The sequence below is a fragment of the Temnothorax curvispinosus genome, unplaced genomic scaffold (genome assembly GCF_003070985.1).
Source record: "Temnothorax curvispinosus isolate PA1 unplaced genomic scaffold, ASM307098v1 QBEX01016800.1, whole genome shotgun sequence".
Taxonomy (NCBI): domain Eukaryota; kingdom Metazoa; phylum Arthropoda; class Insecta; order Hymenoptera; family Formicidae; genus Temnothorax; species Temnothorax curvispinosus.
In genome coordinates, this window is record NW_020226580.1 from 272,556 (window position 1) to 284,856 (window position 12,301).

Here is a 12,301-nt window from a genome sequence, read left to right on the forward strand (position 1 = left end):
GTTGTGGATCGAAAAGCTTCTCTTGATAATGCCGTTGCATGTTTATTTAATGTAATGTAATCATAGTGGAAAAGGGAAGTGGATGCGCGTTTGCCTATATTTCTTTTTTACTTTTATCTTTATACAACGAGATATATTTGTTCAAAACGATATGTGTAAAATTTCGGAATTCAAGGTAATTCTAAATCGCTGATAGCTCTTATTGAAATGTGTGTGTGTGTGTGTGTGTGTGTGTGTATATTATGTAATTTCATAACGCAGTCGTGACAGATACGTGCAATTTATTTTATGCATCGCGGCACATTAGAGATGAGTCAGCTCCATCGAAAGCCATCGCGACGAAAAATATAATGCAAATCTTGTTACGTGAGACAAACACACGTAGACACAGTAAGATATAATAGGGGGATACATTTTTTTTATTCTTTTACTATGTCTTATATCCATTCTAGTTATAAGAATTAAAAAAAGATAAAAAGTAAGTTAAATTGAGATTGAAGTTAATCCGCATTGGTACAAAAATGGACATTACAATAATATTCGGACAGAAGAATCTCTGTTCATCTTTTTCAGAAATCTTAAATATCAATTCTTTTCCATATGACATTTCCTTTTTTGACTGTCCCAAATTGAATTCATCTGATTCAGAACAGGATCCAGATCAACATTTTATTATAATCCAATGAAGCATACTTTCTGAAAGTTTTGAATATTTCTTTCAGCATATTTGCCATTTAATTCTAGCTACTTTTGATTGACAATTTTAATTCATCTTGCAGCAAACTCCGGCAGATTAATTAATTTAATACTTCACAGATTTAGATTACTTATTACTAAATAATCTATGACATAAGAAAACGTATTTAAGGAATTTACATTTTATAATAAGATATAAAATTCATAACTACAAAATGTACGAAAAATATGAAAATCTCGACATTCATTTGTCAGATATATGTTGCCCTTCGTTTTATCCATTTCTACAGTAAAAAAAAAAAGATATTTATAGCTACAATATAGATTTCATTGGATCACAAAAATTTTCATTACACATCGTTTAGTTTATATGTTAAAATATGCTATGTACATAACGTAAATGTCCGGTTTTTACATTGACATATATATACGTTGGGATTTTTTTTATTACTCCACTGTTTTCATCGTTTAAAAAAATAATCTTTTTTCGTGCATTGTGCATAAAATAGAACGCTATTCGCTTAAGTGCCACATTCGCGCAATTTCGTCCTACTGTTAACTTTTCCCTAACTCAATAACAGACAGCGACATATCACTCGGCGTCCTAGGGCTTATCGCCATTAATAATTAACATTGACGTGGACGCATCGCCTTTGAGCGTCGCAGCGCGACAGCCGTAGCAACAAAGCTACCGAATATTCGGTCGAGACGTTCGGTCGCCGGGCATCGAAACAGGCGTCGATTCCACGTTTGCTCGCGGTCATGTGTTTAGCATACATCTGTATACACACATGCTCGGTATTGTATATGTATATATACATATATATGCATGTATGCAGCACATTGCGGAGGCTGGTCGATGCTCCGCACATGCCTATAGTGGACAGGATGGCATATACTCGTGGCAGAGGGGGGAGAGAGAGAGAGAGAGAGACTGCTGCTTCTCGCGGGATGGATATGGAAGGGACCGGTCCGCTGGACGCATTATCCTGGTAATATCTGATGCGCCGAGACAAAGCTGTAAAGGCCGACGCCAACGGTAACCAACGGGCCGTACCGGGCCAGAGCCGGACCGCCCGGACCCCAGGCCGAACGGTAATATCGTATGCGAGTCAGAGAATCGGCATTGCACACGCACGGCTTTCGCGCGGCTATCCTGCGATGTTGCGCCGCATTGCGCGGATATTACGCGCGAATGGTGGCCGATACGTGCCCGGTTATGGTGCGTATTCGGGGCGAGACGGCGAAACGAAGTGATATGCGAGCGATGTAATAAAGGGTGGCGCGGGAGGCGAGGGCTGGGAGGAGGGTGGGATTATACGCGGGTGCAAGAAGAGATTGATCGCGATGGCGCGCGATGCGAGGGTGGACAGTGTAATGCGGTGAATGCGCATGGGGGATGCACGGGGGATGAGGAGCGGTGAAAGATAGATGCATGCGTTTCGCGAACGCGGATAACTTGTTGGCGAATAAATCTACACGGTGTGCGCTTTAAGTAGATTACAGTGTAAAGTACGCAATTATCGGTTATTTAAGGGATATTCATTCTCGTCATATATAACATGATTATTTAATATTTCGTTGTAAAAGTAACATGTCTCCATCAGTCCAATCTGTCCATCAGTTCAGAGAGAAAATTTAAATTTCAAAATTTTCCACATTTTCACGCAGTTCGTAATTTCGAAAATAGCTTCGTCGTTTCTAATCTTTAAACGAATATCTACCGCAAATAGGTCGAGGAATCTGTAGTTTCGAGACATCTCGTATAGAGGCGATTTATCATTGGTGAGATTGGACAGGAGGAAATAGAGACAGACCGGTTAGCTGGAGGAACCGCATAATAGCGATCAAAGAAGAGGGAGGATGTGGAAATAGAAAGAGAGGGATTTAGATAATGGAGAGGAGGAGAGAGGAGCGCGAGGGGGGGGGCAGAAGTGGGAAGGGTAACGGCTGCATTGCCATCGCGTGCATTATTGAACGCCATAGTGGTGAACGAGAGAGCGCGATATTCCGTACGTGAGATTGGCCATAGGCGATGCCTCATGGTGATCCGCAGGGAGCAGGAAGGGTATATTGCGCGAAGGTTCGATTTAGGGGGCAGCCGGGAATTATAATCGTACTTTAATCGGATGTATCTACTGCAAACGGGCGCGGATGCGCGATTGCGATCGACGGGGCTGGCCGATACGGTTGCAAAGTGCGTTCCACTCTCGTACCAGGTGATTCGTTACAGTTTATCGCGAATACCGATGTACCATAGGCTGTATGCTGTGTGCGCGTAATATAATTAGAATATGCGTTGAAATACTGAAACAATATCGTTACCACGTTGCGGATGATTAGCTCGACCATGTTGCGGGATATGAAACTGACATATGTAAACTGGAAAATTCAGTACATAATTTGTATGGCGAGATAGGATATTATTTAATGCACGCGGTATTATTTAAGTAATTAAAATAGCGTCAATACTTATTGATTCATCAAAAGTTCTATTGCACAAATCGCTATGCCCTATCGATAGATATTACAAATACCAAGCTTCGTTTGATCCGGCGTAAGCGTGCGGGTCTTTTATGGAGAACGCACGCAGGATTGCGCAATTTAGCGAGCAAAAGGAAATTACAGGCGCGTTCTAGGTAGCCGAGGGAAGGCAACGCAGAGATATTATAGGGAACACAGGAAAAGCGGTTACCGCTCGGTTGACGTTAATTGCATGTGAGAGAAAGAGAAAGAGAGAGAGAGAAAGAGCGAGAAAGAGAGATTGAACGGCACACACAGGCTCGCCTATCCTTCTATTTAGATTATACTTCTATCTAGATAGCACATAATACTTCTATCTATAGATAAGAGGAACACACGTTATTTGATATATCTGTTACTCGATCGGTAGATTATTCGATTGTTTCGTAGGCTGAATTGCGTACAGTGTACGTATACCCCAGATAATATGTTCATCGACTAAATTGTCACTGATGTTTGCCGTGCGGCGATATTTTGGCCGCGAGTCGAACGAATCGTTGACGAGTATTGGAGAATGCATTAAGTTCTATCTCGCCCAACTTGATTTCCCGTTAGTGCGAGCGTCCGCCCGTCGGGTATCGGCGACCTCGCCCTATCTTGAAACTCTCATGCTTTTTTTATTGACAGGCTCGAAAAAGACATTTACGTTTTCGACGTGGTGTGTTGACCGAATTAAAATTTCATGCGTTAGTCGGTCACTTTTATAATTTATTTCAGTAATAAAGGAGCGATTGGCTGTTTATCTGATAACCGCATATTTTTGAATTATGCAGTAAAGTGTTACTTATCCAGTAAAATTTTACTTATTCGGTTTTAGAATTATGCTTTTTTTAAAAATTGTACATATTGTGAACTTTAGTGAAAAAATAAAGTAATATTTTAAAGAAGCATAGTCATATGTTTCCTTTCCTTCGTGAGATAAAAAATAATCATTTCTCTACTTTATATGAAATATACTCTCTTGTTATGTCAGAGCCATAAATCTACTTACAAATTGTTAGTTTAGTAATGCTATGTCAAAACTACAAACAATTTTTCAAGTTGTCTACTGCTGCTTACTTATTTTAAAGCTTAACAGTACTTGCGTAAATCTTCTAAAGCTCATTATCTCGCGAGTTTCACAAGAGATCTGTATCAAACGATCGTATTGCGCCGCAAGTTTCACTGAATCCGACCGTAACGGGTAATCAGCTTTCTCTTGATTATGATCCAATTTCGCGACTCGGGGGGGAAGAAGACGTCGAACTCGTGATCCGTGGCCGTGTCGTAAATTTTCACCGTTGAAAACTCGTTACACAGACGAGCGCGCACGGCGGCGCGGAGAAATCTTCCCTGCAGAAATTTGAAGGGTTTCAAGAAATATTATGAGGATCTTCCGGAGGGATCGTCCTGTGCGTGCGTGATTCCCTGGAGTGCCATCAGAACAGCTCTCGAAAAGTTTCATGCTGGGATCTGGCAGGAGGTCCTTACGCGCGGCACTATCTTTCGTTCTTACGCGTGCCCCCCCAGTTCTTTCGCATCCAGACTATCTCTCGCCTCCTACTCTTACTCCCTCGGATTTATTTTTATGTATCTTCTTTTCTGCATCTCTGTCTTTCTCTCTCTTTTCCTTAAGGTAGTGCCGAGGGATACTGTCCATACGACTGAGAACAGTGGATACGTATCGCTCTGTATTATTCACTACTCAGTCGATCCTGAGGGATGTCGGAGTTCCAATAAGTGCTGTCTCCGAGTTATTCCTCCCTCTTTTCGCCGTCCCATGTTTGCGAATTCACATACCTCCATCATGCTTTATGCGTCTTTCGTCTCTTTATCCACTTTTGTTGTCTTTCGCCGTTACCTCAACTCAACATCGTTATTGTGTCATATTATTGTTAAAAGTTCAGTGTTTTTTCACGACGTTCCGTTTATAACATCCATATATAAATTTATTATTTGAATAATTTTTTTTCCTAATTTTTGTCCTAATTTTTTTTTTATATGGAAAAACCGACGTTAATGATATCAGTAAAGAGAAAGAGACATGAAACGAGATAGAAAATATAGAAAATATTTAAGCGCAAAGATTTTAATCTCTTCTTCTGTATAAAACGTAGAAATTTTAGATAATTTATACAATTATGCACAATTATTTACATTTATGCACACAACACTTATCTACAACAATATAATCTGTAATTAAGTTGCAGTCTGCGCGGATATTATAACTGACACCACCAAATTTCGTTCGATTAGTTAATATTACCGTTATCATACATTATCGCGACGGAACATATTCCTGGAATTATCGGAATTTATCGACTCAGCGATAGATTATATCAAATACGTCGTGAGATCGTGACAGCCGGGAGGTTTAAATCTTGTCACATCGCGTGCTTTGTTCCCATAATTACCGATTAGCTATTAACAATTCATTAGCCGATATCCGGCAAAATGCAAATTGCCCGATAAGAACTTATTAACTCACGCAAGTGGGAAATCACGCCTTTTTTCCCCCGCCGACATCGTTGAAGAGCCCTTATTACACCTTCACCCACTCGACCCGGTGTCTACGTTCGTGTGTGTATCCGCCGCGTAAGAGCCTCAACCCTTTCCTGCCCTGAAGTAGCCTCCGTTACGGCCAACAAGCGCGCTGTCGTTTGCCGACTAATTAATTCATGGACTTGGTTTACCCTGACGAACCTACAGCTTCGCTCCAAGACGGCGGAGATAACTCCAGGACAGTTCGTGCCTTGTCGCTTTTAAGGTCTCTTAAACGACTCCCTCCCTCCCCCCCTTCGCTGTCTTTCTCTCTCTTTATCCACTCTTTCTCTCTCTTCCTCCTCCGTTCCTGCTGCCGTTCCCTCCTTGCCGTACCATAGCTCAACTCCACTTCCGTCGTCTTCGCTACCTCGCCTCCGGCGGTGTATCTGTCTCGGTGTACATTACAGCAAGCACGGCGCGAGTGTCTTGCGTTTACATTGGACCGAGATTAAACCAAGTTTTAGCTCGATAAATTCTCCAACTTAACAGATTAATGTATCAAACTATCGCGAACGGACTGTACGATGATTCATGGAATATATAGGCAAGTTCGTCGGCGTTTTCGAATATTCCTCTAATCATCGACCTATTACCTGTCTCATTATTTTTGTTGCATGATAAAAATTTAAATCAACATTATATTATAACAAAGATTATGACTATATGACTATAACGCTATGTGCGGTAGCACAAGACGACTGAAAGGGATTTTTCCTCTTATAGCAGTTTAGTCATTAATTTTCCGTCCTAACTGTTATTGTTTATCCTGCCTATCTTGTTCAGAGTTAGTCGACCATACTTATCGAGAGACACGATGCCTGCCGAAAGGGATTACCCTCAAAATTTCATCGATCCTATACAATACACCGGTCCCTGGTCCAATCGATAATCCGCTTCATCGACTCGTAAGTTACATTGTTTCATGATCTTCCTGGACGCTCTCGGGGAGTGGCTTTCGTTTCTGCGGTCGGAGTCGAGATCCCTTATAGAGAAGGGCTCTTTCGACGATGTCTTCTTACCCGTACCTTCTTCGCCAATCTCTCGACGTCGATACTTGTTCCGAAGTTGAAACGCCGAGTGACCTCGGCGGTCGCTTAATCGGTCAAAGACGCAACGTGAACGCGCCTGGTGTGTGCTCTTCCGCGCTGCAGTCACGAAGAAAAATCGCCCGGTCCGCTCCGACGATCTTTCCTGCCCGTTTCGAAGTCAATAAAGCCGACAGAAGTGCGGAACTTTTCCTGATCAAAGATATCGGGACGCGGCCGCCTTTCGAAAGATACGCGTTTTCTCTCAATTTGTACTAACAGGCGAACCTTTCCATTCGTTATTTTGACGGCTCTCCAGTGCGATGGGATCGGAGAGATTTTGGGGAATGCCGTTGTATAACGTAATACGTATATTCACAGAAAGACCTTAAATGTCATAAAGCCATCTTTCCTTGAATATATTTTTAACGCGGCTTACAATTTATTTAAAAATTAGGTATGATTTTTTATTAATCAACATTATATTAAAAATATATCAAATCTTGAAGGACTGTACCGCATTCGTTTGTATCATGTAGAGATAAGAGTTATTTTATTTCTTTATTAAAATTATTAGATTGTAGTACTCTTTTACAATTCGAGCGATATTTAGTCAAGATTTATTTACCTTACCATGTGTTGCGTGCACAGTGAAAGATTCTTAAAAATCCATCTTTCTTCCATGATTATATTTCAAGTTCATCGATATTCCGGGCGGTTCTGAGCATTTTCTTCAGCATCGAAGCTTCGAAGACGAACATCGCTTCACCGCGCTATTCCTAGCGCGGCGCGCAACTTGATATTCGCGCATAACTGTAGCTGGTATGCAATACGTCTGGCGCGCGATAATTGCCCGCGTGGCAGTAAGTTTATGCGACTTTGATGTGCCTCTAATACGTGTCTCTTCGTCGTATTCAGCGGCGTAGAATCGGACTGACGGGTAAATGGGTTTTGCCTGTACTCGCACACTCAGCCGGTGTTTATGAGAGACAAACGTAAATGCGCCGGTAAAACCGGCGCGCGCCTCCATAATCCGCAAGAAAATATGTCAGCCGGAAAAGCTGAAAGCCCGCTAGGTTAACCACAGCTATCTCGGTTAAAGCTTCATCTAGGAGAGAAGAGGAGAGAACGTCGGAATCGACGTCATAGATTTCCTCGAAAAATAACAGACAGACTCTCCGAGTTACAGCGTCTAAAAGACGCTCGAAACTCGTCCATAAAACTCTCAGCCGTTCGCAGATCTTTTAGATTTCTTTCAGACATCTCGGATTTTTGTGTTCGGGGTAAGCTTCTCTCTCTCGATAGCCTTTCTTTCGTCGTGTTCCCGGGGAACGATGGGAAACGGGATAGTCCGGTTACAGCGTGGCGGTACCGCCAACGAGGTGGTATCTGATAACACAGACGGGAGCCTGAGATAATACCTCTGTACTAACCGCCGGCACGAGCGGTTAAAGTTCAGGTAGGTAGTTCAGGACGGTAAAGGTATGGTCCCCCGCATGCACGCAAGGACGAGGACAAGAGCACGATGCATCTCGGCCTCTCGCTATTTTCTCAAGAAATGTACGAGAGGATACGGACACATACGGAGTGAGTTTGTGTCCTTCGACTTATTTAACGAGCTTACGTGTGATGGTTATTTTATGAGTTAAAATGATAAAAACGTTAGAGTAATAAGTTTACGAAATATTTGCAACGTTTATGATATTATAATAAATATGATTTTATTTAAAAGGTAAATAATCAAAGACTTTCTTCGCTTTGCTGCAAAATCTGCGATTAAGAACAAAGCACGGCGATGTTTCTTCTTCCATGCTTTCCGTACATGCGTATAATTACGTTACGTAATTTGTAATATCTGCGTTGATAATAGAAAGAGATTAAAAAGCTATTAATATTTCAATATAGTAAAATCACCAGCGGAGTATTTCTGCCAGTTTTTCGCGAGAGACCGTGAACTCAGCAGCGATTCTTTTTTACATTTCCGACCACCTTTCTAGATAGTCAAGCCGGCGAGACTGGTATTCATTTTTCAGCGCGAATAGATCGCGGATTCTTTTGTACATTTCCAAAGACAGTTTCTTTGATAATCAAACAGGCGGGGCGAACATTCTCCCCCCCCCCCCCCCCGGCTTTTCAACGAACCGGTCATAATTCCGCGGACCTGAACACCAGCCACCCTTCGCACGTAATTCCCGTCTTGCTCGAGAGACGGATTAAATTCCCTTCGTTACGACTAAGCCACGCGGTAAAGGTCGTAACTTGCGAAAAGCTCGCGCGGAGGAGAGAATACGGGACGTGCGATATGACCACATACTGGACAGTCTGGACACCCGTCAGTGTCCGGGCGCATAAATGCCCGCGGGGCGACGACGCTCGGCTCTGTGCCTTAGCGCGTGGCACGCTGTTGCGTCTTCTGACCGTTCGGCACGGACGCTGGCCCGCATGCAAATGCGGCGAGGGTGCACAATCAAAGGGCCGTCGGGACGATACATATTCAAGCGGCCGGCTCGGACAAACATCGTACCGGATACAGGCATAACGGTTTAAGGCCGATTCGCGCTTAACGACACGAATCAACGTCAATGTCTCCTTTGAGGGGAATCTAATGTCCAAGTTCCATATAGATTATCATCGCTATATAAGTAGATTGTCAGAAAAATATTCCGTCCCTACTGGATACCTAATATTTTTAATAAAGAATATTTTAACGATAGAAAGAATATTCTGACGATATAAGACAAATATTTTTTAATAAAGATAAAATAGAAGAATGGGAGGGGAAGTTTATTATTATATTCTAGATTGTCAGCGTTCTTTTAACGGGAGGGATAAAATGTGAAAATTTATATTGGCGATCTACAAACTTAAAAATGATATGTTGGGGTCTATGTTTATACCTCTCTATATTTCATTCTACAGATGATCAGTGCGAATTGCATCGCACTAATATAGCGTGAATCAGCCTTTATATCGCTCATACGCAGCGAGAGATGCGATGTATGCGCGCGAGGAGCACACATAGTAGCAAGGCCGAAAGCCGGGCGAGGATGAGGAGAATGAGGAGGAGGAGGAGGAGGAGAGGAGGAGGAACGGAGATCGCGCGAATGGTCGGTTGCAGGTACAGCCTGTATACATCGCCAGGACAACGGATTCCAGGAGGTCTATAGCGGATGTGCGCGCGCGCTGCCGCGTACACGACCGACAGGGCGAAGCCCATCAATTTCCCATTCAATTCACCCAGGCCCGTCTTCCGCACCCTCGCGTCTACCTAGAGCTACCCATCTACCTACTCGTCTTGCAGCTCGCGCAGCGACTCGCGGGGATCGGTTTCGCGTAAGGTATAGGTATTCCGTGTTTGCGGAATCCTCCGGCTTACGCTCCACATTCTCGCGTTCAGCATTAGACGGCTGCCGCCGCTGCTCGGATTCTCGCCTCGCGTTTGCGTCGCTTGTGAACGCGAGATGCTATGTGTATTCAATGGATACAACGTATATAGCATTAAACGGTCATGTTGCGGATTAAATGGAGCGATACACCAGTAGTGGCCGCGCATATGGCATTTTAATATTTTATACGGTATCGAATTTTATGTTTACAACATTCGATAATGCCGGCGAATCTTAATGTCAAGGAGAGAACAAAATAATCCATGAGGTTCTTAGCAGAAAAGTCAGTCGTGAGAAAGAAAGAAGAAGAAAAGTGAAAATTAATTATGAAATTCCATTTTCAGGAGAATCTGACTATTTTTCCTAGAAATTATTTTGAGAAAACGTTCTCTCACGTTCTTCCAGTTTTTACGTGGAAATATGATTTGATTTTATATCAATCATCGGAAAATATATAACTTCTTTACTTTATATAGACGTAGTACAGACGTCAATTTTACGTAAATAAAAAACAAGTAATACTAAGTAATCTCTATTTCGAAAAGCGGTTGACCGGAAATTAGAGTAAAGCTCTTTTGTTCGAAAATAATATTTTGAAAATGTACTATTTCCGATCGTCGGTCTGAATGTGTAGTGTAAGATACATATCGATTTTTTTTGGCTCAAAGAATGCTCGTGGCAAAGCCTATTACATAACGGTCTTTTGACCGATAGAAGGATTTCAGAGTCTACCCATAATGTTCTCGATACAAGCCGATGTGACTTTAATCCGGATTATTTTGCATCGTATATTACGACGTTTCTAAAATCGAACGTCAAGAACAAAGATTTCGAATATATCGTTTAAATCTCTTTTCGAGAGTTTCGAACAATTTTGCGAATATATCTTTGAGCATATCTTGAATTAAAAATTACAATGCAGTGATGTGATGAAAATGTGTTTTCATTATTATTAGCGAGAATAATATTTTCTTTGCAATTCAATTAACTCTATAAAATTAACCCATTTGGAGACGTACAATGTTCTCCTCCAATATTCATATGAATTCTACACATGTAGTATATTTTTAAAGATCTCTAAATAGTTTAACACACAATTGCCCTTTTAGCGATTACACATTATTTTATTTTCTATTCTCGAAAATGCGCTGATCAAATTTGAATCGACATGATGTTTTTTTTTTAATTTTACGTGGTTTTATTAATACGTATGAAAAAGTCTAGTGCATACCTATATAGTCTGGCTAGACGGCTAAATAGCACGTTCTCATTTTATATCGCTTATTTTTTTATATATTTTTATCTAACGAGTTTTAAAATTGCGATACATATGTCCACTTTGCAGTATCACAATTACAACAAAACAAAATTGTATTTATTATCATTTATTCGTGCGAGTGACAAAAAATAGATTCTTAACCCGGTAAAACTTCTGCTAACATAAAATTCTTTTCGTGATTGTGAATTATTATTATTGTGATCATTTACAATAATCTCCTTACGTTGCGCTATTTCGAAATTGTTATTTCATATATTTTTGGATGGAAAAGTCAATTCGCGGAATAATCGAGTAGTTTTGCGAAATAGTGATGCGAGCAAGTAATTGGTCAGCCATATGCATATTTCATAGCATAATACGCGATTATCTCTGCATAACGTAAAATTTTCAAGCTTTTTTTTTAAAGTGCAGAAAAACGTATTACGATAAAGTAGCCGTATTTTCTAGCAAGTGCTTTCGTAAACCGTTTTATTCCTGAAAACGAGGAGAATATGATTTATACCATTGCTCCGTTCAACCAACGGCGCAGTTACAACTGCATCGAAAAACAGACTCGACTGTAACCGCGCCATGAAAGCTGTATGAGAAAACAGGGTCGGGCACGAATATCCCGCCAACGCAGCGTTCATTGTCTCCGCTCGGGGGGTGCGGCGCAACGCGGCGCAATTAGCGAGCGTCTTCGGTGCTCTTTGACTGTCATTAAAATAATCAATTAATCAGTCGAGTTAATCTTCCTCGTCGCGCAATTTGCTGTTCGTCGCGCGGTGCGTGCGGAACGGAAAGCCTATTCGTCTACGCAATGACGCATTCGTCAGGGTCTTTGACATGGGGCTCTGCTTCTCCCCTCTCTCTCTCTCTCTCTCTCTCTC